The sequence below is a fragment of the Phyllobates terribilis genome, unplaced genomic scaffold, assembly GCF_046119375.1.
Source record: "Phyllobates terribilis strain yellow unplaced genomic scaffold, ASM4611937v1 Scaffold_1__5_contigs__length_1240528914, whole genome shotgun sequence".
NCBI lineage: Eukaryota > Metazoa > Chordata > Amphibia > Anura > Dendrobatidae > Phyllobates > Phyllobates terribilis.
This window is the reverse complement of record NW_027362761.1, coordinates 824108113-824134590: the sequence shown is the minus strand read 5'-3', so window position 1 is coordinate 824134590 and position 26478 is coordinate 824108113.

Below are 26478 nucleotides of genomic sequence, written 5' to 3'. Positions count from 1 at the left end.
TTAACCAATCAAGCTTTTACTCTCCCCAGGATGACACAGGGGTAGAAAAGTAGTTTCGGATCCATGATTTGTTCATCTTTGAAAACGTGAGTCTGTCTACATTATCAGTGGAGAGCCGCGTGCGCTTATCTGTCAGCACACCACCAGCAGTGCTGAACACACGTTCAGACAGAACGCTGGCTGCGGGGCATGACAAGATCTCCAAGGCGTAAGTGGCTAGCTCCGGCCATTTATCCAGATTGGAAGCCCAAAAAGAGCAAGGGTCCAGTGATACAGTCATGGCTTCAATGTTTACTTGGAGATACTCCTGTACCATCGTCTCTAGGAGTTGACTATGTGTCAGACTTCTTGTCTCCTGTGGCCTTGCAAAGGATGGGCTAAAAAAGTGGTGAAATGATTCTGCAAAATTGATGTTACCAGCAGATACTGTGTTTCTGTTACACTCGACGGTCCCACGGTTGGTAAGTTGGAACTGTGAGATTCAGTACGTGCACCACTGGTATTTTGTGGAAAAGCACATGTAAGATTCTGCAACAGTCTCTGCTGATACTCCTGCATGCGTGCATCCCTTTCTATGGCAGGAATAATTTCTGCAAATTTACTTTTGTACCGGGGATCTAACAGTGTGGCAACCCAGTAGTCAGGATTATTTCTAATTCTCACAATTCGAGGGTCATGTTGCAGGTAGTGCACTCATGTGTCTTGCGCATCCAGGAGCACCAAGTCCCTGTTGTGTTGGTGGCGAGGTAACAATCATGCTTCCTTCCTCTGTCCTCTCCCCCCAACCTCGCACAACAGAAATGTGATCAAGTTCTCCCTCATCTGATGAGTCTTCCATCAGTTCGTCCTCCACTTCTTCCTGGGCTCCTGCACCTTCCTCCCTAGTTTGGCTGCTACCATGCGCCCTGGTAAAACCATCTCCCCCACCCTCACATGCCTGCCGCCTTGGTGCTGCCGACCGTCTGGACCTTGCACATGTTAGCCCTTCCGCATACAACTGCTCCTCCTCTACTTCCTCCACCTCCTCTTGTGCCACCACCTGACTCCGAATTCTGTTTAACATGTGCTCCAGCATGTAAATCTCCGGAATAGTCATGCTGATAATGGCATCGTCAGCACTAAACATCTTCGTCACCATTTCAAAACTGTGCAGAAGGGTGCATAGGTCCCTGATCTGAGACCACTCCTTCAGCGTGATTTGCCCCACCTCTGGATCTCGTTAGCCCAGGCTATACGTCAGAACGTATTGCACCAGGGCTTGTTGGTGCTGCCACAGTCTCTGCAACATGTGCAGAGTTAAATTCCACCGGGTAGGCACATCGCATTTTAGCCGGTGAAGTGGCAGGCCCAACGACTTCTGTAGAGATGTAAGTCTCTGAGCTGCGGGATGCGAACGGCGGAAGTGAGCACACAGCGACCGTGCCCTCTGCAGAAGGCCATCTAGTCCGGGATAGTGGGCTAAAAATTGCTGGACAACCAGGTTCAACAGGTGAGCCATACAAGGCACGTGTGTGACATTGCCCCGGCGAAGGGCCGCACCCAGGTTTGCAGCATTGTCGCACACGACCTTCCCTGGTTTCAGGTCCAGTGGAGACAACCATTCATGAAATTGGTTCTCCAGAGCTGACCACAACTCCTCAGCTGTGTGACTCACATTTCCCAGACATTTCAAAGTAAAAACCGCCTGATTACGTTGAGCCCTACTGCCAGCATAGTAAGGAGGTGTGCAGGATCCCTTCTGCGCAGTTAGAAAGCTTGTGGCATGACCAGACAGGCTTTGGGTGCAGGTGGAGGACCGAGAGGAGGTTGAGGAGGCAGAAGCAGTGGAGGAACTTTGACATAAAGAGGATTGACGCACAACTCGTGGGGACGGCAAGACTTGGACAGCAGCCCCTTGTCCTGCTGTCACTATAGTTACCCAGTGCCCAGTCAGCGACATGTAACGCCCCTGTCCATGCCTACTCGTCCAAGTGTCTGTGGTGAAATGCACCCTGTCACACACAGAGTTTCTCAAAGAAGCGGTGATGTTGTGTGCGACATGCTGGTGGAGCGCAGGCACACCTTTCTTTGAGAAGTAGTGGCGACTGGGCATCTGGTACTGGGGCACTGCGACGGACATAAGGTCTCGAAAATCCTCTGTGTCCACCAGGCGGAAAGGCAGCATTTCTGTAGCCAAGAGCTTGCAAATGGTGAAATTCAACCTCTTAGCTTTCTCATGGCTAGGAGGAAATGGTCTTTTACTTGTCCACATCTGAGGGACCGAAGGCTGGCTATTGTGCTTAGACGGGGTTGATAAGGGTGTCCCCGGCAAATGCTGGTCTGTGAGGAAGATGCAGGCGGACATGTTAGGTTGCCTTGATCCAAAGGTGGTGCTATCGATGTCGGACAGCGCTCAACACCAGTTGGTGTTACCACCTCCAAAGAAAATGATGACCTGCCAATCACGCTGGCTGTTGAAGGTAAAGAGGTGGCAGGTCTGCGCCCCAAAACAGGTGTGACTGCTGTCCCCCCAGTCACAGAGGATGAAGAGTCCGCGGATGCACAAGATATGGCAGACGGTGGTTGGCCCAGCCGGCTAGGCCGCATTGTAGCACAGTGAGCTTCCCACTGCAACTTATGCTTCATGTCCATGTGCCGGTTCATGCATGAAGTACTCAAACTATGTATTTTTTGGCCTCTACTTAGCTTTTGCTGACAAAAGTTACAGATAACATGAGTTGGGTCATCTTTATCGATCTGAAAAAATGCCCAGGCTATGTAAGGCTTAGCACCCATGCGACCTGAATAGCCACCACGACTTGTGGTGAGAGGCAGAGTTGTGTTTGAGGATGCAGTTGTTGACGTGCTTCCAGTACTACGTCTCTGTCCAGGAAGGCGCAACCTGACCAAGTCGTCACTAGCATTCTCCTCCACCTCCTCTGCTGACCTCATCTCTTGGCTGACTGTGGGTTTACAGTAAGTGGGATCTCTAACCTCATCATCATCACCCTGTGTGTTATCACACCCGTCGTCCTCAGAGCCAACCTGTTCCTGCCCTGACAAAAAACTAAAGTTGTCGCTCCAATCAGGTATTTGAGTCTCATCATCGTCTTCCTCATTGTCTCCACCAACAGGAGTTACAGTTTGGGAATGAGGGTCTACATTATGGTCAGAACCTTCAGCGTCTGGTCCTGGATCCGACTCAAAGATTCTGGGCATCAGTGCAGATCATTTCCTCATCTGGATTCACAGAAGCACTGGAGCCGACCTCTGATTCCCAGGCTATAGTATGAGTAAACAGCTCTGCAGACTCAACCATCTGTTCTACCTCATACTCAGACGGGCAGCTGGAGATTTGGGAGCTGTGAGGAAGCAAGTGCGATTGGGGTGACACCTTTGAGGACTGGAGTATTTGTGATGTTGAAGTTGATGTGGAGGAGAGCCCAATTAAAGGAACACTTGATATCCGTTGAAGCACCTGCTGTTTTTGTGCCTCATCTGGAATTTGTAGCGATTGGCGTGGCCGTAAGAAAGGGATCTTATCCCATTGTCCGCTAAAAGAAGTAGACATTTTAGTTTGGCTGGAAGATGGTCTTTCTTCTGCAGATGTTACTGTTGCTTTAACACCTACCCCACGGACACAACCTTTTTTCACCTTCCCAACACGCCTATTCCCCTTTCCACCAGCAGCAGGCATTTTTCCACTCATTTTGGTGGTCAACTAATTCACAACTCTGGAGTTGTTTGCACAAAATAACAATGGATGGGAACCGAGCAGAGCTGAGTGGCCAAACTGTGGTATTAGGCCAAAACTATTGGCTGGGTTAGATGCAGATAAAAATTATTTTTAATTTGCAACCTGATGGAGGTCAGTATAGATGGACTAATAGAACAAGTCCCACACACTGCTAGAAGCCCAAATATTTTTTCAGAGCTAGATGCAGACAAAAAATTATTTTGAATTTGCAACCTGATGGAGGTCAGTATAGATGGACTAGTAGAACAAGTCCCGCACACTGCTAGAAGGACAAATATTTTTTCAGAGCTAGATGCAGAAAAAAATTATATTCAATTTGCAACCTTAAGGAGGTCAGTATAGTTGGACTAATAGAATGATGCTATGCCCAAAAGGTTTTACTTCACTAGGTGCAGTAAAAAAATTGGTATTCTATACACAGGTGGTATATCTTGCAACACAGATAGGCTACTCCACTGACTAACACACTCTGCAAAAGGCCAAAAAGGATTAGCTTTGCTAGATTCAGCCAAATGCTGTGAAAAAAACTTGCACAGCACTGGCACAGACCTGCCTGGCAAAAACTGATAGGAACTGATGTAACTTAGTCCTGAAAAGGACTGCAATCACAACTATTCCCTACTCCCAAGCTATCTGTAGATTTGTGCCAAAATTGGCTTGAAATTAACAAGGTATAGCGCACACAGCAACAGTGATGCCGTCTAACACGCAGCTGCAGCAGTGAGAAAATGGTGGCGACGGGTAAAATGGCGGCGACGGGGAAAATGGCTGGGTCTTATAGGGCAAGGACATGTGACATACACTGCCAATGACACATGCCCTTGCTTGTGCGAAAAAAAGCACTTCTTTCCGTGTGTGCGCTGCTGATAGGCTGACAGATTGCACCTCCCCACTGTAAATGCGGGAAAGAGAAAAAAAAATGGAGATCTTCATTATTCCTGCAGAGATCCATCCCCTGCCCCTCCCCCCACCCCGCTGTACACTCAAACTGCGTATTAACATTAATTTTCATCATTACTGAGAAAAAATCCAGTTATGATTTTGGTGCACGAACAGTTATCGAACATAACCTCGAACCGCCGAATTTTTCTCAAATCGTTCGTGTTCGCCGAACGGCTCGAACACCGCCCAAAACAGCTCGAATTTGAGATTGGCGAACAGTTCGAGTCGAACAACGCTCATCTCTACATGAGAGGGGTTATAGAGAGATGGTGCAGAGACTGTGGCCCGTGCAACCTAGGGAGCAAGGACCGCGCCAGCCAGAAGACTCCCCTGCGGCTCATCATCACAAAGCAGCCCCTTGAGCTGGTGGCCCTGGACCACGTAAAGCTGGCTCCAAGCAGATCGGGATACGTCTATGCCCTCACAATCGTAGATCACTACTCCTGGTTCCGAGTTGTGGTCCCTGTCAAAGACTTAACAGCTCAGACGGCCGCCAGAGCCTTTCAGCAGCATTTCTGCCGCCCACACGGGTATCCAGAGCAAGTGTTAACTGATCAAGGTCCAGCGTTTGAGGCTGAAGTCTTCCAGGAATTCTGCATCCTGTATGGCTGCAAGAATATAAGGACAACGCCTTACCACCCCAAAACCAACGGGATGTGTGAGAAAATGAACCAGGTAGTAATAGACCTGTTCAAGACGTTGCCCCTGGAGGAACGCAGCCTGTTGCCTGAAAAACTGCCGGATTTGGTGGACTTGTATAACCATATCCCAGTAAATTCTACCAACTGCACCCCGGCTTACCTAATGAGAGCAAGACCTGGTAAGCTGCCAATTGACCTGGAGATGGTAGTCCTGACACCCGAGGACACCTCACGAGAAGCAGACTGGGACACATAACGGCAGCAGCAGTACCGGAAATTACAGGAGAGTGTGGAGCGAAGTCTGTCTCAAGCAAGAGTGAGGCAAGAGAGGAATTACAACCAGCATGCTCCTGCTGTTCCCCTGGCACCTGGAGAGCAGGTCTTGAAGAGGAAGAGACGGCTCCACAAGTTGGATGACCAGTGGGAGAAAGACCCATACACTGTACTGCCGTCAAGCCATGAAAACCCAAAATGTATGTGTTATCAGTAAGGATGGAGGAGAGACCACAGCCACTGTCTCCAGAAACCACCTGAAGAAGTGTCCCGAGCAGCTGTAAAGCGCTGATGAAGACCAAGATAGCCCTCAACCCACAAAGGAAAGGGAAGAAATGGTCAGTACAGTGCTTGGAGAATTTTTCCGGTCCTGGACACAAATCAACAACGCTATAGTAGTACCGTCCTTACCTTTCTCCAGCCAGCCCCTCAAGGGCCTACAGAAGAGCAAGTAGTGTTGGAAGAGCAACCGGCCCCGGAGGCAGAAGAGTCCATACCAGCAGCCCAGGAGAATCAACCCTCTGCTAGTAGTGACCCTGCCATGCCCGTAGTGAGCCAAAGAGTACGCAGAAAGCTGCCCAGCCTACCCAAAACATCTCCAAATACCTGTAGTGCAGACACTAGTGAGCCCACTACACTAGGGGTAGAAACAGGGGACCCAGAAAGAACACCACCAGATAGTGTGTTGCGTAGGTCCACCAGGAGCACAAGAGGTCACATGCTCGCTCGCTGGAGAATCTAAACGTGATATACATGCCTGTATATTGCAAATGTTAAAATGTTTGTTGCCTACATACTAATTATGTTTTTCTAGTTACCCGACAGGGTTCACGGACTAACAGGTTATGGACAGTGAATAGCTGGAACAGTACCTTGTACATAGTTGCACCTGGTAAGGTGCCCTATTTTGAAGATGACCACAGAACACAAAACCAGTGGAGGTGGCTGAAGACGTGGTCCAACTCCGAATCATCAAAGCCCTATAGCCACCCCAGGGCCTATATGGAGGGTTTGGGACGGGTCCCTCAAATTGCATCTTGGGTGACAAGGACACCTGGTTACGGGAGCGCCGTGACCTAAAAAGACTAAACTTCTTGTATATATGTTACTGTATTGTTATTACTTGTTGTGTTTTTTGCAAAATGTGTTTAGTCCAGGAGTACTAAATTTCACTGCGGGGGAATGTGGCACCCCAGGTCTGGTCGCCACAGTGGCAGCAATGTCATGTCTGAGAGCAGGTGGGAGGTTCCCTGGTTGGGGACAATTAGCATGCAGCACCTCCTGCCTCAGTCCAGGGAGGGGAGAAACCTGCCCTTTATAAACTGGATCTGGGGCGGGGTTAGAGAGACAAGATCCAGACAAGGTTCCAGTGAAGTTGCAGATAGGGACAGGTCAGCAGCAGGTTGAGGAGTCCCTGTAGGCAGATGAGGAACACGGGGCCAGGAGGGGAGCTAGCAGAGATCGTCCTGGCTAGAGACTTACAAAGCCGGACACTGGAGTCCGAGGCTGTGAGGGTTATAAGCCCAGCAGCAGAAAACCACCACGCAGGGGACTTCAAGTCCTCTGGCCCAAGGAAGCCCGGAGGCTCAGCCACACGAGAGGGACCACTACTGCCCCGGAGGGGTGAGAAGTACGGAAGGACCGAGTCGCCAGTCATACGGGCGAGAACAACACGGTACACTCAGAGACATGGGCTACCACCACACTACAGCGGGAAAGCCAAGAAAGAGTGAAGTCAGCACGGTAGGCCTACAAACTCCCCCTGACCAGCGGGATTTCCCAGTTGCTCTCAGACTGACCTGGCCGCCATTGTTAACCTGTATTCCGGACGGGTCCCTGAATACCACCAACAGTAAAGACCCTGAATTGCATGACATAACATATAGTTTGTAAAGCCGAATAAAGACTTGCGTCCATCAAGTTCGACCTGTTAGTTCTGTAATTGCTAAAGTTGATCCAGAGGAGGGCAAAAACCCCAAATGATTTAGCCAATCTTCACCTGAGGAAAAATTCCCTCCCGAATCTGAAACCAGCAGTCAGAATAAATCCCTGTATCAACCTACTATTTTATTCTATTTTTAAGTATACGCTGAAATCTGCCTGGTATCTAGAAATGCATCCAGTCCCCGCTTGAACTGGTGTAGTGAATCCGACATTACCGTCTCCTCACTCAGTGAATTCCATATTCTCACTGCTCTTACCGTAAAGAACCCCTTCCTATGCTGGTGCTGAAACCTTTTCTCTTCCAGTCTTAGTGAATGCCCTCTTGTTACCGTAATATCCCTCCTTTTGAACAAATCCTGGGCAAGATCTCTATACTGTCCCCTAACATATTTGTACACATTTATTATGTCCCCCCTCAACCTTCTCTTTTCCAGGCTGAATAGTCCTAGTTTTGCCAACCTCTCTGGGTATTGCAGTCCCTCCATTCCCTTTATTAATTTTGTTGCCCTCCTTTGTACCTTTTCAAGCTCATTTATATCCTTTCTATATATTGGGGCCCATAACTGAGCACAGTATTCCAAGTGTGTTCTGACCAGTGCTTTGTACAGTGGAAGAACAATGTTCTCATCCTTTGCAGCTATACCTCTTCTGATACATCCCATTACCCTGTTTGCCCTTACAGCAGCGGCCTGACTTTGGGCACTCCAATTTAGTTTGCTATCAATCAAGATGCCCAAGTCCTTCTCCATCTCTGAATTCCCCAATGATTTCCCATTCAGTGAGTACTGGTGACTTCCATTTTTCCTTCCCATATGTATGACCTTACATTTCTCCTCGTTAAACCTCATTTGCCATTTAATGCTCCACCTACCCAGCTTATCCAAATCCCTCTGTAGGTCTGCACTGTCCTATTTTGTATTAATTGTTTTACATAACTTTGTGTCATCTGCAAATATTGATATTTTACTATTTATCCCGTTGACTATGTCGTTAATAAAGATATTAAATAACATTGGGCCTAGTACAGACCCCTGTGGTACCCCACTAGTGACGCTTACCCAATCTGGGTATATTCCATTTATAACCAACCTCTGCCTTCTATCCTTTAGCCAGTTAGCTACCCAATTGCAGACATTTTCCCCCAGCCCCATCATTCTCATTTTGTATACCAACCTATTATGTGGTACGCTATCGAACGCTTTTGAGAAGTCGAGATACACGACATCCACTGGTTCCCCCTGATCTACTCAAGAGCTAACCTCCTCGTAGAAGTCAATCAGGTTTGTTTTGCAGGAGCGATTCCTCATGAATCCATGTTGGTTCGGGATTAAAAGATTATTAGCATCAAGATGCTCCGTAATTGCCTCTTTAATGAAGCTTTCAAAAATTTTGCCCACAAAGGACGTCAGACTCACCGGCCGATAGTTTCCGGCGTCACTTTTTGCTCCCTTTTTGAATATTGGCACTACATTCGCCTGTCGCCAATCAAGTGGTACAGACCCAGTCTCAACAGAGTCCTTAAATATAAGATTTAACGGTCTGTATCACATTACTTAGTTCCCTTAGTACCCGTGGGTGTATGCCATCAGGTCCTGGTGATTTGTTTATTTTAATGTTACTGAGGCGTTTCTGTACCTCAACTTGGGTTACATTTGTCATACTTAGTGGAGGATTAAGCTTGTCACTTCTCATTTCTCCTGTTAGTTCCATTTCCTTTGTGAAAGTTGTCAAAAAAAAATTAGCTTTATCCTCATCTTTCTCTATGACTTTGCCTTCCTCACTTTTTATCGGTCCAATATTATCCGATTTAATCCTCTTACTATTTATATACGTAAAGAACAGTTTGGGATTTGATCTACTTTCCCTAGCAATACGTTTCTCTGTTTCCTCCTTCGCTATTTTTATTTGTTTTTTACAGGTTCTCGTTTTTTCCTTGTAACACATTAGTGCCTCCTTACTGTTTTCCTGTTTTAATCTCTTGAATGCCTCTTTTTTGCTATTTAACGCCCCTTTTACGTTCTTGTTCAACCATATTGGTTTCCTCTTATTTCGGGCCCTTTTATTCCCATACGGTATATACCTCTCGCACTGAGTATTCAGAATTCTTTTGAAGGTTTCCCATTTACTATTCGTATTCCTTTGATTAAGTACTTTGTCCCAGTCAATAAGTTGAAGGTTTTCTATCAGCTGATCAAACTTCGCCCTCCTAAAGTTTAATGTTTTTGTTGTTCCCCTATTGATAACCCTACTGAAGGGCATTTTGAAGTCGATAATATTATGATCGCTATTACCTAGGTGCCACCCTATCTGTACCTCAGTTATTCTATCAGGCCTATTAGTCAATATTAAGTCCAACACGGCCTTCCCTCTCGTTGGTTCCTGCACTAGTTGGGAGAGATAATTATCCTTAATATTTGTCAAGAACATTTTTCCTTTCTGAGATCTACAGGTTTCTGTTTCCCAGTCAATATCCGGGTAGTTGAAATCCCCCATTACAATCACTTCATTATGTTTTGCTACTTTGTCTATTTGTCCTAATAGCAGATTCTCATTCTCCTCTGTTATATTTGGTGGCTTATAGCAGACCCCCAGTAATATTTTATTATTATTTTTTGCCCCCTCTATCACTACCCACATGGACTCGACCCCCTCTTCTCCCTCTCCTATATCTTCCCTTAGTCTGGGCTTTAGACATGACTTTACAAATAAGCAGACTCCTCCGCCTTTCCCCTGTTTCCGGTCCCTTCTAAAACTATAATCTAATAAATTCACCGCCCAGTTGTAGCTATCGTCTAGCCAAGTCTCTGTTATACCTACGATGTCATACCTCTCCTCCGATATAAGCGCCCACAGCTCATCCGCCTTATTGGTCAGGCTTCTTTCGTTGGTCAGCATGCAAGATAAAACTTTGGGGTTATTTAGCATCCTATTCTTCTCTAACGATCTAACTGTACTATCCCCACCCCCCTCTCCACCCTCATTATATTCACTTCTTCCCTTCCCCCTTGCTTGCCTCACATCCCACCTATTTCCTTGGTTTCCCCCCCCCGTCTCTAGTTTAAAAACTCCTCCAACCTATTAGCCATCTTCTTCCCCAGCACCGCTGCACCCTCCCCATTGAGGTGCAGCCCGTCCCTACGGTAGAGCCTGTAGCCGACCACGAAGTCGGCCCAGTTCTCCATGAACCCAAACCCTTCTGCCTTGCACCAACTCTTTAGCCACTTATTCACCTCCCTAACTTCCCGTTGGCGCTCCTGTGTGGCTCGCGGGATTGGTAGTATTTCTGAGAAAACGCAACGCAGACTCCGTGTGGCTACTGCTGCTCCCGCGCACCATCAACATCCCTATTTACTGCCCTGAGGCTATACTCCTCCCGTGGGGAGTTATACTACCCTCAGCTGCACCCACAACACCAGCCTCAGCGGTCTGCCCTGCAGCGGCGTTTCCCTCTGACCGCAATCCACGGGTGGCGTAGTCGGACATTTAATCACAAAACCCTAAAAATAGACCGCCATTGGGTTGACCACCCTGAGCCATGGGACCAGGTCCCTGCCACGCAAGGACTATAACCCCCAGCATCCACAAAAGGTCATGTTCCGGGTATCCCCACACACACATGGCCCAGGGGGCGCGTCACTTTTGTTGTGTCACATCAGAACGGAGGACAGACTGCTCTGTTTGTTTCAGTGTAGCCTATTCTTTCAGTGCTTCACAGTACATCTCTCCAGACCTCAAAGACAGCTCCTTTGTTGAGTGCATTTGATCCTTTGTCAAGTCTTTATGAGTCCTGACTATGTGTCCTAGTAAGTCACCTGCTAATGTTATAGCTGCAAGGCATTATGACCAAACCAGCAGGTTAAACCTGAGGTCATGGCAGCCTTCTGTGACTGATGCAATCTTAATATGTTATGAATTGTGTAAAATGGTGGAGGCCAGTTTTTTATTATTCCTGTTAATCGAATTACAAATTCTATGATTTCACCACAACCTTCAAATTTCATAAAGCTTGGCTCAAATTTGATTTGCATCGAATCGATTTGGTCAGCTCTAATTATCAAACTTGACAGGCATGTCTGTCAGTGCAAGCACCTTGTGCTGATTGATATTACAGGAGCCTTGCAAAAGCAAACTGCATAGAATTCAAACAATTCTTTGGCCACTGTGGAATGACAATAACGTGCTGCAATTAGGCTGATTGTATTCCTCCATTGATTTCTTTGTGTGAAAAAAGCTGATAAAAGTAAAAGCGTCTGCATAACACAAACACTTCTCCAGTCAAGCATGAAGGCATTGGCCCCAATTCATCAAGACTGGCATGTTTGCGCCGGTTTTGATAAGAGAATGTGCTGGAGTCCAAGGCACCTGATTAATGAATATATAAACTCCACTATAGCAGTGCATGATAGGAACATAATGTACTTACTTAACACTTTTTGATCAAAAAGTACAAAATCCATCCAACCATGTCAAGGTGTACCTTAAAAATGAATGGTCCCTATTGCTTTTGTCCTACCTCTTTATGTGCCAAACGAGGCCTCATCTGAATTGGGAAAGTGAAAGGAAACCATGCAAAGCTCACAAAAACATGTTGGGGAAAGATGTGTAGATAAAGTTGCTAACCCCTGGGGGGGGGGGGAACCCCTCCAATGTATACTGCAAAAAAATAATAGGCCACAGTATATTTGTGCACCTGCATATTAATTTAATACTATAGGTGTGTGGGACTTTACATTGAGGGGTGTGACCAAGGCTGTGCAACCCCTGGACACCCTTTGTGTATGTGTATGTTTGGATATTAGTGATAGGCACCACTCATATTTACAGCACACATTGACATGCTTGGATGGCTCTTGCGCTTTTTGATCAAAAATGTTAACCAAGTTGTGAAGAATTTTGGAGATAAAATTCCATGTAAATCATTTGTATCCTATTTGGCATGGGATTATAAGCACCCCTTCAGTGCGCAGTTGTAACAGAACAGCTAGCAGCAGCAGGGGAGGTCAAGTGTCAAAAGACTGATTGACAGATATCACACCTTGAGCCAGCTCAGGTCAGAACAAAGGGCTTGCTTGCCATGTGGATACCATGTGGTCTGAGTCAGCTATGATTTCATAAGGAGAATATGGACTTATCGTATGTCCTAGCTGTACATCGTATACTTGTCAGAGATACCAAAACTGGACCGCACACTGTCCAGTGTCCCAATCCATTCTGGCCTCACAGGATGGGGAGATACATGGAATATCTGGTAGGAAACAGATAGTACAGCTGTATTTAGTCTCCACGCATAGCAGGATCTGATGATACTAGAACCGCCTCCCTAGGACCCTCCATTAAGGAGTTATAACCCATCTGAAGTTTCGGAGTTATTATCTGCCAGGGGAAGGGGGAGAGAACTCAGGTTAAGCCTAGAGGGCAGGAGGGGAGGTACCCATAGGAGATATAAACTAGAGTAAGGCCATGTGTGTCTCTCTCTCTCTCTCTCTGATGCATGCAGCCACTTCGAACAGGGGGCTCACATTGAGTAACGCACTGCGAAGGACCGAGGAACTCACTGAAAGCACAGGCCCCCCATGAGGCCAAGTGTACACATGGTCGGACGTCACCGGTAATTAACATGATTCATCTGCTTATACCTTTTGTTTTACCACTGTTGTATTTGCATCTCTGATCATTATAAATGTATTACCCTTGTGTATATAATGTATTGTCTAGTGTGCCCTTAAAGCGATTAAATATATAATTTAACCTTGGGCTGCTCTTTTAACTCGATTCACAAATCCACACGTCAGCTTTTCGGGTTAATTTCCCATGCTACTGGGGCTGGTTTCTGGACCAATATAATTCTCGTTAATGTCATGTTGGTGCAAAGTGCGGATCCATAGCACGTGGTCCATCTGACATAAAAGTGATGAAGAGAGGGAAGCGAGGTATGGATCCTTCACATAAGTACCTTACGTTTTCATTTGTACAACAATAATGGAGTTCATGTGTTCATTAATTACTGTGTGCTGACACCAGTAGTAACTTTGCTTGTGTCAGGAATTATTCCTCAGGCAATGACTCTTGTATCTTCCTACTTCCCATTGTGGAACACCAGAAAGGCATTCTTGAAGCTTAAAGGATAAGCAATTATTGGTTTTGCAATCTTGTTTTTTTTTCTTGCCTTCTTCCAAGAGCCACAACTTGTTTATTTCTTCATTAGCATGGCCATGTAAGTGCTTAATTTTTTGCAGGTAACATTGTAGATTTGAATTATATTATTCACATTGCTACTGTATATTTAATTTTCAAAAAAAAAATCCAACTGAGGTGAAAAAAAACAATTCTACTAATGTTATTTGGGTTTCATTTTTTATTGCATTCATTGTGCAGTAAAAATTACCTGATAACATTATTCTACAGTATGATTTTGTCAATATCAAATTTAAATATTTTTTTTAATATGTTATCAGAATTTATGATAGAAAAACTTGAAAACATTCTGAACTTTGCAAAAAAATAGTTTTTTGTTTCAGTTTTCCAAGACCTATAACTTTTTTACATTTTTCTGTCATTGATGGAGCTTTGTGAGGACTTTTCGTTTGTGTGAATTCTCCAAACTTTTTAATTGATAACATTTTGATGAAGGACATTTTAATTACATTTTATTATATTTTTTGGGAGGGTGGTGCGGTGATGGAAAAAACAGCATTTTATCCATCTCAACTTTTTTTTAGAATATTTTAAGTGAAATTCTTCTATATTTTGATAGATAAGACTTTTACTAAATTTGCTTATTTTAAAAATATTTAACCCCTTAACGACCACCAATACGCATTAAAACGGTGATCGGGAAAAAGGCTGTAGCGCCCCCCAAGAGTCAGAAATTCTTCGGAGTCTCAGCTACCAGGGATAACTGAGACTGAGGAGAACTTGATCAGGACCGTTTATTCCAGTCGCCAATCACTGGATCGCCATTATAAATTATGCCCCCTGACCTCTCACGGTACCTCCGCCAACCCCTGGATCTCTTGATCCATCCCCTGGCCCTTTCATCATCTTCCTGTGATAGACCCCATCACAGTGATCAAAAGCAAAAAAATAGTAAATCAAATCCCCCCTGTATAAAAATTATAAAATAAAAAATATTTTTTTTCCATTCTTTGCTGTTAGGCTTAGGGTTAGGATTAGGGTTGGGGATAGAATTAGGGTTAGGATTAGAATTAAGGTTGTGATAGGGTTAGAGTTAGGGTTGTATTGGGGTTGGGGTTTTAGAATTGTGTTCGGGTTGGAGTTAGGGTTGTGTTGGGATTAGGGTTAGAGTTAGTATTGTGATTTTTTCAGAAGTAAAAAGGAAAAGAAATGATGACGATATGACAGCTAGCGTTGAGCGCAAGTGCTCGCTACTTGAGTTTTTATCAGGTGAGCGAGTATATACTGAGTATCGCGGGTGCTCGAGTGACTTTCTCAAGTCCCTGCCCCACATGTTTGTGACTGTTATACAGGAAAAAAAACACGGGGGATTGCCTACCATACATGGGCTATCGCCACATGTTTTTTTTTGGGTGTCTAACAGCCATGAAATATGCAGGGCGGGGGCTCGAGCACCCACAATACTCGGTGCATACCTGAACACATGTCCAAGTGCTCTGGAAAATGGCATCAGTTAAATGCTTTTGTCTGACATTGGCAGACATTTAAAGAGCTCTTCGCCTTGGTCATAGTGGCTATAGAGAAGAATAAAATGTTTTTTTATTATTATTTTGCCTCTCTGTTTCGAAGATATTAGCATTCAAAGAAATGCATTTGGCATTTAATGATTTAATCGTCATTATTTCCAAGTTTGTGTTATCAGATAATTTTCACTTGGGCAGTATTCTTCTTTCCCTTGTATAATGCTGACAAATTTTTAGCAAACAGCATCCCTCAAAAAAAGAAGAACAAACCACATAGCTTATAGATCAGGTTTCTCAGTGTGTAAATAATTCCCAAAATTTTTTTTAGCCCAATAATTTCAAGAGCACTTCCATATAAAGCATTATAAACCTATAAACGACTTGGAAGATTAGCGCCAGTATAATAAAACATGGAGTTTATTGACATATACTTAAAATACAGCATAAAATACATAAAAAGTTGGAAGGAAACTAGAACAGAAAAAAACTACACAGGCCTGTTATATAACATGATATATCCACCATATAGAGCTAGTGCTCAAAATCACTGAACCATAATTATGTTGATTAAATATATCAAATAAGAATTGGGAGATGTTTAAAAATCAAATCACATAAAGTGCCATTAGCTATAGTGCAAATCAGCTACCACTTAAATAAAGTGAAAATTAATAATTCAAAGAGAATAAGCACCACCGTGAGGCCACAGATACTGCAAGTGTAGAAAATATCACATTGAATGCATATGGGCAACTGTGCAAACAAGCTACAATTATAAGGTGCAATTGATGGTACTTGTATTACTTGCACTTTCTCAAGGCCACAGATATTGCAAGTGCAAAATATACTTTATACACAGTGCATATAAACAAGTGTGCAAATAAGCTGCCATATATATAAAGTGCAATCAAGGAAATCACATCCTAGCACCTCCCTAGGATTATGAAATAAGGTAAAAAGAACAATAACAGTGATGAAAAAAAAAAAATAAATTAAAAAAAAAATGGTGGAAAGAATAATAAAGTTAATCATTAATAATAAATCATTATATGACCTGGCTGATGAAAAGACACCGCCGCACACGTTTCGCGGCTTGCTTCTTCTTGGGGGGATGAGTATAGAAAGCAGGCATCGCATCCCTCTTATATATACACACACCATAACAGAAAACAATCCATTCAATCAATAGGTGGCGTACCCCATGTGACCGGAAGTTGTGTCACAAACAAAGTGCGTTCCAAGCCTCAATGTGAGAGCTGGAGCGCATGTGCACAGCATACCCTGGTGCATCATCAGTATATGGTGTGCTCCAAGCCTCACTGTGGTATTCCTGTTCAGCATCTCAGGTGTCCAGATCTCCCAGCGCCAATGGTGAGCATCCTGAGTTGAGCATCCACACACCCGTCCGATGTTAGCACGGAGGTGTGGTCTGCATAAGACTAGTGGAGCATCTCCATAGTAACATATGAAGCAGGACAATAGACATATGCTATAGAAGAGTGCTTAATAAAATACTGATCCCAAATAATGGAAATATCTGGCATAGTGTGTGATCATCCATAGTAAAATGAACTGAATACATAAAAAAATGAAAATAAATAAGAAATATACAGTACAGACCAAAAGTTTGGACACACCTTCTCATTTAAAGATTTTTCTGTATTTTCATGACTATGAAAATTGTACATTCACACTAAAGGCATCAAAACTATGAATTAACACATGTGGAATTATATACTTAACAAAAAAGTGTGAAACAACTGAAAATATGTCTTATATTCTAGGTTCTTAAAAGTAGCCACCTTTTGCTTTGATGACTGCTTTGCACACTCTTGGCATTCTCTTGATGAGCTTCAAGAGGTAGTCACTGGAAATGGTCTTCCAACAATCTTGAAGAAGTTCCCAGAGATGCTTAGCACTTGTTGGCCCTTTGTTAGGATTTGAATCTGTGACCCATTGCTTGCTAGTCTGTTCCTTTGCTGTGGAGCTATTCGGAACTTGTTTAACTCCTGCCTGAAACCATATGAACTTCGTCTGGGATAGAGATCATCACCTGCCCTGCTGATTGTTGCCGCCCTGATTGAGATTGATTGGACCTGCTATATATACCTGGCCCTGTGCAGCTTCCTGTTGCTGAGTATTGTGGTGCTCAGTCTAACTGAGTGAAGCATTATCTGAGCTCCTGATTTGGAAGATGTTCTGCTGATGCTTTACTGCTTTTTATGAAGACTCTGCTGTTCCTACCTCGAACTTCTATTGCCTGAACGAACCTGGTGCTCGTGTGTGATCCCGGCCGGCCCTTACTCGGGCGGGCCCCTGCATCTGCTGACATAGTGAACTACCACCGCCATATACTGCATCTGCTGACACAGTGAACTACCACCGCCATATACTGCATCTGCTGACAAGGTGAACTACTACCGCCATATACTGCATCTCCAGATGTCTTCCCACGGTCAGGTCACCTGTACACATCTGCTCCGGCCACAGACATCCCATCCAGTATCGCCAGTAACGTGACAGAATACTCAGCCTCTCAAAAATGGAGGCCGCTGGGGCAGAAACTATGGAGACACGTGTCAGAAAACTGCAGGGTGCAATATCCAGTCTGCACGCCGAACAGATGAATGTAAAATCACGGGTAGATGCATTTATTGTACAGAGCGATCATAATGTTCAGAATCACCAACAAGCTATCCAAGATCTGCAGAATGCGGTACAAGTGTTGACTGCTCGAATTACACATCTAGAAGGACAAGCTTCCGTCTCGGCGTCTGCCATGCCCCCCAAGCTACCACCTTTTCGTTTTGGCGGTGATCGAGAAAAATTTCATGGATTTTTGAATCAATGCTACCTGTTCTTCGATACACATGCTAATCAGTTCCCGACCGATAGGTCAAAGTTGTTATGCATCATTATGCTGTTAACCCACAAAGCGTTCGCTTGGGCTAATCCTCTGACTGAGACTCGGGACGCACGTTTAGACAATTTGAATGAGTTTATTCGAGCGATGCAGCAGATGTTTGATGACCCAAATCGTGCAGCTACAGCTGAATCAACGTTGCTGGCATTACGACAAGGCAAACGTCCCGTCGCAGAGTATGCTATGGAGTATAGGAGGTGGGCCGTCGACACCGAATGGAATAATGCAGCAAAGGTAACTTTCTTTAAAAGAGGACTTTCTAGGACGAACTTGCCCGTGGAGAGACCCCTTCGGATCTGGATGATTTTATCAAGCATTGCATCCGGGTTGACACCCGTCTGTCTGAACGACGACAAGAGAAGTCGACCTCCATGAATCATTCAACTAACTCGTATAACTCCTCCCTGCCATCGGTCACTAAAGAAGTGCCTAGCCGAAATTTCTGAGATACAGAATTAGAGCCAATGCAAGTGGATGCGATCCAGAGACGAGCGAGTGCAGAACGAAGAGAACAGAGATTTAAAGAGAATCTATGTTTGTACTGCGGGGAAGCAGGACATTTTCTCATTAACTGTCCAAGTCGTCCCACAAACCGTTCAAGGAAAATGGTGGCGGCCATAATGGATCCTGATTCTTCCGACGAGGAGTCTTTCATCTCAGAGACTGATTACGCTAAAGATGAGATCCAGTCCATATCATCCATAGCTCCACATACCAGGAAGGAGAGCTGAGAATCCCATTATTTTGTAACTATCAAACTGAAGGTTAACTCCCAGTGGATGACCGCATCAGCCATGATCGACTCTGGGGCCAGTGGGACTTTCATGGATTCTGCATTTGCTCAAAAACATGGCATAGATGTGCAGAAAAGACGTTCACCTATTGTGATGGAGACCGTAGATGGATCTCCACTGAATTCGAGGCCAGTGGATCATGAGACAGAACTTTTGGAGATCTATACTGAGCCGCAGCATCGCGAGATGTTGACATTCCTAATTATTTCTTCTCCACATTTCCCATCATTTTAGGTCTGCCCTGGTTGCAGAAGCAAAACCCTATCATCGATTGGGAGATGAAAAAGATTAGTTTCCCCGAAAAGGAAGTTCAGGCGGAGGTTCCAAGTGAGTCCTCATTAGAAGCAGCTCAGAATCCAGAATTGCCTCAGCTGCCAGCGGTGTATGAAGATTTCCTAGATGTCTGTGACAAGAGGGGAGCGGATACACTTCCCCCACATCGACAATACGATTGCCCAATAGAGCCACTCCCGGGGGTGGCTATACCGTTTGGAACTATCTACCCTCTAGCGGGTCCTCAACTGAAGGCTCTCAAAGAATTTATTGATGAAAATCTAGGCAAAAAATTCATCCGTCCATCATCCTCGCCCGCTGGAGCCCCTATATTCTTCGTTAAAAAGAAGGATGGAGCACTACCGCCAGTAGTGGACTACAGGGAGCTTAATAAAGTCACGGTCAAAAATCGTTATCCCCTACCATTGATCCCGGAACTCCTAGAAAAAGTACAAAGTGCGAAAATCTTCACTAAGTTAGATTTACGTGGGGCATATAATTTAGTACGTATAAAACCTGGGGATGAATGGAAGACGGCTTTTCGTACCCGATATGGACACTTTGAGAGTCTAGTGATGCCCTTCGGACTTTGCAATGCTCCAGCTACTTTCCAGCACCTGGCAAATGATATTTTCCGAGACCTGTTGGACCAGTTCATGGTCATTTATCTAGATGACATCCTGATCTTTTCAAACTCTGTGGAGGAACATCAGACGCACGTAAGACAAGTGCTACAACGGTTAAGGGAGAATTCGTTATATATTAAATTAGAAAAATGTGAATTCCATCAAGAAGAGATCCAGTTCTTGGGATACATCATTTCACCTCAAGGATTACGGATGGATGCTAAGAAAACACAAGCTATCACCGAGTGGCCTATCCCTAAAAATGTGAAAGAAGTTCAGCGTTTTGTGAGGTTCGCCAACTTTTACAGACGTTTTATCAAGAATTTTTCAGAAATCGTGGCACCCATCACGCAACTAACAAAAAAAGGAGCAAAATTCATCTGGAGCCCCCAAGCGCAAGAAGCTTTCCCTCGTTTAAAAATGAAATTCACGACGGCTCCCATACTACGCCATCCTGACCCTGAATTGGCTTTTATCGTCGAGGTGGATGCTTCAGACTGTGCGGTCGGTGCTATCCTCTCTCAGAGGACAGGGGAAAAGAAGTTGCTGCATCCCTGCGCATTTTTCTCACAACGTATGTCTTTAGCCGAAAAAAACTATGACGTGGGAAATAAAGAATTGCTCGCCATCATATCAGCATTCAAAGAGTGGAGACATCATCTCCAGGGGGCTGCACAACAAATTCTGGTGTTGACCGATCATCGTAATCTAGAGTTTATCAGGTCTGCAAAATGCCTCTCTCCTCGGCAGACCCGTTGGAGTCTGTTTTTGAATCAATTCAATTTTGTAATTTCATACCAACCAGGCTCCCGTAACAAGAAAGCAGACGCATTATCCCAAATGTTTTCAAGTGAGGATAACCTTGTGACAACACCCAAACCCATTGTGGCAGATACTAAGATCTTGGGAGTAATACATGATGGAGATTTGCTGGAAGATTTGAAAGCAGCATATGAAACAGACTTGTTTCTATCACGTCCATCAGGGGACGTGCATCTGTTTTTTAAAAATCAAGTATGGACCGATGGTCGACGACTATATGTGCCAGAAGCAGCTCGGTTAAAAGTTCTACAACTAGTGCACGATTCTAAGGTTGCAGGGCACAAAGGGGTACAGAAAACGCAGGAATTTTTGTCACGGTTCTTTTGGTGGCCGAACTTTCAAGAAGACGTGAAGAAGTACGTTAATTCCTGTGACATCTGTGCCAGATATAAGACTCCACGTGCATCTCCTATGGGACTATTCCAGCCTCTCGCCATCCCAACTCGACCATGGGGATCGATTTCAATGGACTTTATAGTGGACCTACCAGATTCCAAGGGAAAAACATCCATTCTGGTAGTAGTGGATCGACTTACGAAAGCAGCGCATTTTATCCCGTGTTCAGGTCTGCCTTCAGCAAAAGATACAGCTGATCTGATAATTTGCAATGTTTTTCGCCTCCATGGAGTACCGGATGAAGTCGTCGGAGATCGAGGTGTGCAATTTACATCTAAATTTTGGCGCAGGCTATGCTCAGCGCTAGACATCAAGGTACGATTGTCAACCGCTTATCATCCACAATCTAACGGTCAGACAGAACGTACGAATCAGACGCTGGAGCAGTATCTTCGTTGTTATATTTGCCATCTGCAAGACGACTGGGTAGATCTGTTGCCATTTGCGGAATTTTCATATAACAATTCACAGAATGCCTCTACGAAACAGATGCCATTTTTTGCAAATCTTGAATATCACCCAAACATCCTTCCAGAGAATCCTGTGGCACCATTAATACCAGCAGTCGCAGAAAGAATCTCTCTTCTACAGCAAAATCTGAATGTTCTGAAAGACACATTAAGGGAAGCTCAGAAGAAATATAAAAAAGCTGCCGACAAGTATCGTAGACCCACTCCCACGTTTAGGATTGGAGATCGAGTGTGGTTATCCACTTAGAATTTGAAATTGAAGATTCCTTCTCCTAAATTAGGACAAAAGTTTGTGGGACTATACAAAATCAGTAAGATTGTGAGTGCATTGGCTGTACGTCTACAGCTACCAACATCAATGAGGATTCATCCCGTGTTTTACGTGTCTTTGTTGAAAGCCGCCACAGCCAATCCATTTCCAGAATGTTCCCCTCCGCCTCCCGATGCAATTAAAGTGGACGGACAGGAGCAGTATGTGGTGGAAAAGATCTTAGATTCCCGAATACACAGAAATTGTTTACAATACTTAATCAAATGGCAGGGCTACGACACGGAAGAAAATTCATGGGAACCAGTAAGCAACGTCAATGCTCCCCGTTTGATTAGACAATTTAATCAGCGGTATCCTGCAAAGCCTGGGCAAATTGCATCCAGAGGTCACCGTTAAGAGGGGAGTATTGTTAGGATTTGAACCTGTGACCCATTGCTTGCTAGTCTGTTCCTTTGCTGTGGAGCTATTCGGAACTTGTTTAACTCCTGCCTGAAACCATATGAACTTCGTCTGGGATAGAGATCATCACCTGCCCTGCTGATTGTTCCCGCCCTGATTGAGATTGATTGAACCTGCTATATATACCTGGCCCTGTGCTGATTCCTGTTGCTGAGTATTGTGGTGCTCAGTCTAACTGAGTGAAGCATTATCTGAGCTCCTGATTTGGAAGATGTTCTGCTGGCGCTTTCCTGCTTCTTGAGAAGACTCTGCTGTTCCTACCTCGAACTTCTATTGCCTAAACGAACCTGGTGCTCGTGTGTGATCCCGGCCGGCCCTTGCTCGGGCGGGCCCCTGCATCTGCTGACATAGTGAACTACCACCGCCATATACTGCATCTGCTGACACAGTGAACTACCACCGCCATATACTGCATCTGCTGACATAGTGAACTACTACCGCCATATACTGCATCTGCTGACATAGTGAACTACTACCGCCATATACTGCATCTCCAGATGTCTTCCCACGGTCAGGTCACCTGTACACATCTGTTCCGGCCACTGACCTCCAGTCCAGTATCGCCAGTAACGTGACACCCTTTGCCTTCACTCTGCGGTCCAGCTCACCCCAAGCCATCTCGATTGGGTTCTGGTCTGGTGACTGTGGAGGCCAGGTCATCTGGCGTAGCACCCCATCACTCTCCTTCTTGGTCAAACAGCCCTTACACAGCCTGGAGGTGTGTTTGGGGTCAATGTACTGTTGAAAAATAAATGATGGTCCAACTAAACTCAAACCGGATAGAATAGCATGCCGCTGCAAGATGCCGTGGTAGCCATGCTGGTTCAATATGCTTTCAATATTGAATAAATCCTCAACAGTGTCACCAGCAAAGCACCCCCACACCATCACACCTCCTCCTCCATGCTAAACAGTGGGAACCAGGCATGTAGAGTCCATCTATTCACCTTTTCTGCATCGCACAAAGACACGGTGGTTGGAACCTAAGATCTCAAATTTGGACTCATCAGATTTCCACTGGTCTAATGTCCATTCCTTGTGTTCTTTAGCCCAAACTTGTCTCTTCTGCTTGTTGCCTGTCCTTAGCAGTGGTTTCCTTGCAGCTATTTTACCATGAAGGCCTGCTGCACAAAGTCTCCTCTTAACAGTTGTTGAAGAGATGTGTCTGCTGCTAGAACTCTGTGTGGCATTGACCTGGTCTCTAATCTGAGCTGCTGTTAACCTGCGATTTCTGGGGCTGGTGACTCGGATAAACTTATCCTCAGAAGCAGAGGTGACTCTTGGTCTTCCTTTCCTGGGGCGGTCCTCATGTGAGCCAGTTTCTTTGTAGCGCTTGATGGTTTTTGCAACTGCACTTAGGGACACTTTCAAAGTTTGCCCAATTTTTCAGACTGACTGACCTTCATTTCTTAAAGTAATGATGGCCACTCGTTTTTCTTTACTTAGCTGCTTTCTTCTTGTTATAATACAAATTTTAACAGTCTATTCAGTAGGACTATCAGTTGTGTATCCAACTGACTTCTGCACAACACAACTGATGGTCCCAACCCCATTTATAAGGCAAGAAATCCCACTTATTAAACCTGACAGGGCACACCTGTGAAGTGAAAACCATTTCCCGTGACTACCTCTTGAAGCTCATCAAGAGAATGCCAAGAGTGTGCAAAGCAGTCATCAAAGCAAAAGGTGGCTACTTTGAAGAACCTAGAATATAAGACATATTTTCAGTTGTTTCACACTTTTTTGTTAAGTATATAATTCCACATGTGTTAATTCATAGTTTTGATGCCTTCAGTGTGAATGTACAATTTTCAAAGTCATGAAAATACAGAAAAATCTTTAAATGAGAGGTTGTGTCCAAACTTTTGGTCTGTACTGTATGTTGTAAAAAAATATACACTGTGTTCCAAATTATTATGCAAATAACATTCTCTCAGATTTTCCCAAATTACCTATATGAATTGCAGTCAATGTACTTTTCCAGTCAAATAACTATTAGAGTACAATTGAAAGGTTTTTGTACAAACTGCCTATGATAACAGTATATTTTTTAAAAAATAAAAAACTCAAACTGCACTCAAAATGCATGTTCCAAATTGTTATGCACAGCTGAGTTTTCAACCTTTTCATTTTAATAAAGAACAAAAAAATTGTCATTTTTGAAATTATAAGCATTAGCAGGTTATTCCAAACTGAAATCAAACAGTTTTCAACTCAAAACTTTATTCTAGGTGATGTTACATTTGCACATAGGACCCCTTGTTCGAAAGGAGCTTCTGAACTCTCTCGTCCATTGAATTTGTCAGGTTTTGGATGGTTTCTGCTTCCAATTGTTTTGCATGAGGACAGAATACCCTCCCAGAGCTGTTGCTTAGATGTGAACTGCCTCCCGCCATCATAGACACTACTTTTGATGATGCTCCAGAGGTTCTCAATGGGGTTGAGGTCAGGGGAGCATGGGTGCCACACCATAAGTTTGTCCCCTTTTATGCCCATAGCAGCCAGAGATGCAGATGTGTTATGTGCAGCATGAGACTGTTAATTTGCTGAGGTAATCTTGAGAAATTTCACGCCATGCTTCCTGAAGCCCCTACCACAAGTTGGATTGGCTTGATGGGCACTTTTTGCGTACCATACGGTCAATCTGCTCCCACAGTAGCTCAATGGGGTTGAGATCTGGTGACTGCGCTGGCCACTCCATTACATGTAGAATACTAACTGCCTGCTTCTTCCCTAAATAGTTCATGCAGAATTTGGAGGTGTGCATTGGGTCATTGTCCTGTTGTAGGATGAAATTGGCTCCAATCAAGCGCTGTCCACAGGGTATGGCATGTCGTTGCAAAATGGAGCGATAGCCTTCCTTACTTAAAATCCCATTTACCTTGTACAAATCTCCCACTTTATCAGCACCAATGCAACCCCACACCATCACATTACCTCCACCATGCTTGACAGATGGCATCAGGCACTCTTCCAGCATCTTTTCAGTTGTTCTGCTTCTTACAAATGTTCATCTGTGTGATCCAAACACCTAAAACTTTGATTCGTCTGTCCATAAAACTTTTTTCTAATCTTCCCCTGTCCAATGTCTGTGTTCTTTTGCCCATATTAATCTTTTCCTTTTATTAGCCAGTCTCAGATATGGCTTTTTCTTTGCCACTTTGCCCTGAAGGCCAGCATCCCGGAGTCGCCTGTTCACTCTAGACATTGGCACTGGCGTTTTGAATGTACTATTTAATGAAGCTGCCAGTTGAGGAGCTGTGAGACGTCTGTTTCTCAAACTAGAGACTCTAATGTACTTGTCTTGTTGCTCAGTTTTGCAGCAGGGCCTCCGACTTCTATTTCTACTCTGGTTAGAGCCTGTTTGTGCTCTTCTCTGAAGGGAGTAGTACACACTGTTGTAGGAAATCTTCAGTTTCTTGGCAATTTCTCGCATGGAATAGCCTTCATTTCTTAGAACAAGAATAGACTGTCGAGTTTCACATGAAAGTTCTCTTTTTCTGGCCATTTTGAGAGTTTCATAGAGCAAACAAATGTAATGCTCCAGATTCTCAACTAGCTCAAAGGAAGGTCAATTTTATAGCTTTTCAAATCAGCCAAACTGTTTTCAGCTGGGCTAACAGACTTGTGCAAGGGTTTTCTAGGGTTTTCTAAACATCCATTAGCCTTCTTACACTGTTAGCAAACACAATGTACCATTAAAACACTGGAGTGGTGGTTGTTGGAAATGAGCCTCTATACACCATAATCTCCATAAACAGAGAAGTATGTTCAAGATAATCCAGAGTTGTATTCAGAGTATTTCTTATCCTTGTGAGGATCAACACGGAAAACACCACCGAATCCATCCATATCAGAGTCACCCAACACCGGAGATACCAACGATCCACATCAAAGGTCCAGGTACGTAAACAAGTAAGGAAATTATACTTTTGCATTTCTAAAACACAAGAAACGGAGAGAGGTATTAAAAACATATAAACACTTACACTTAATATATATGAATAATTACAAGAATGGAGCAAAACTCAATATCTCATTGAGGCCTCGTGGTTGAACTGATCCAATTTTATAAATCCATTTAGCTTCCAATTGTGCCAAATCTCTTTTCCAATTGCCTCCTCTTTTGGTCACATTGAACTTGTAAATCCCTTTTACCTTCAGTAGTTTTGCATCGCAATTATGATGAATTTTAAAATGTTTGGGTATTGGCTTAAGTAGATATAGATCATCAAACTCAATCGCATTCA